Source organism: Octopus bimaculoides, chromosome 24, assembly GCF_001194135.2.
Source record: "Octopus bimaculoides isolate UCB-OBI-ISO-001 chromosome 24, ASM119413v2, whole genome shotgun sequence".
Taxonomy (NCBI): Eukaryota; Metazoa; Mollusca; class Cephalopoda; order Octopoda; family Octopodidae; genus Octopus; species Octopus bimaculoides.
Window position 1 is genome coordinate 24,807,344 of NC_069004.1, and position 1,231 is coordinate 24,808,574.

General features: G+C 37.9%; 1 protein-coding gene across 8 annotated transcripts in view; it reads right to left on the minus strand.

The window, feature by feature from the left end:
* The window catches only part of LOC106882974 (uncharacterized), a 188,758-nt gene that overhangs the window by 7,130 nt on the left and 180,397 nt on the right, over positions 1–1,231 (minus strand). The window lies entirely within an intron of this gene.

Here is a 1,231-nt window from a genome sequence, read left to right on the forward strand (position 1 = left end):
ATATATATACATATATATATATATATATATATATATGTACGACGGGCTTCTTTCAGTTTCCGTCTAGCAAATCCACTTACAAGGCTTTGGTCGGCCCGAGGCTATAGAAGAATATACTTACCAAAGGTGCCATGCAGTGGGACTGAACCTGAAACCATGTGGCTGGGAAGTCAGTTTCTTACCAAATATCCACGCCTGCGCCTACATGTTAACACAACGTTATGAATGCAATCCAAAATTGGTTAAGTTCAAAGTGAGCTACTGGAAATATCTCTTGTAGACGAACGCATAGGAAAAGAAAGTTAGGAGTATTATATTCTAAGAAAATCTGGTTTGATATTTAACTTTTCGTGGCGGCAGTGGATAACGAACTAATAAAAAAGTAATCATATGAACTCTATGTTACGACTATTAGGAATATAGACTCTACGTCACTTCAGTTTGTTATCCCTCTATTATTATATATGCTGGACTAGTTTTATAAAGATTATGCTTATTATAGGTGCAGGTGTGGCTGTGTGGTAAGAAGTTTGCTTCCTAACCACATGGTTCTGGGTTCAGTCCCAGTGCGTGGTACCTTGTGCAAATGTTTTCTACTGTAGTCTCGGCCCGACCAAAGCTTTGTGAGTGGTTTTAGACAGAAATTGAAAGAAGCCTGTCGTATATATTTATATGTGAGTGTGTGTGCGTGTGTATCTTTGTATCTGTGTTCGTCGTCCCCCACCCCACCGATTGACAACTGGTGATGGTATGTCCACATCTGTGGAACTTAGTAGTTCGGCAAAAGAGAAAGATAGATTAAGTTCCATGCTTAAAAAATAAGTCCTGGGGTCAATTAGTTCGACTAAAGTTCCTTAAGGCGGTGCCCCAGCATGGCCGCAGTCAAGTGACTGAAACAAATAAAATAATTTATATTGAGTGACAGAGATTTTTATAGCGAATAGATATGTACTGACAGAGAATTAAGTGCGGAATCAGTATAGGGAATTTCTCAGCTGGTGTTTTCGGGCTATTACAGTCCCTCTCAGTACACATATATACAATTATGTGCTTTAAATGCAGTATTACAGTTTTTTAGCTCTTATTTCTAGCAATATAGGTGTTCTAACACTCTAGTCATATCTAGTGACAATTATTGTGTTCCTTTTGGTAACACATTGCACATAGTTGTCTATATTAATTACTTGTGTGTGTATCCATGTCTGTGTTTGTCCCCTCATATATATATATA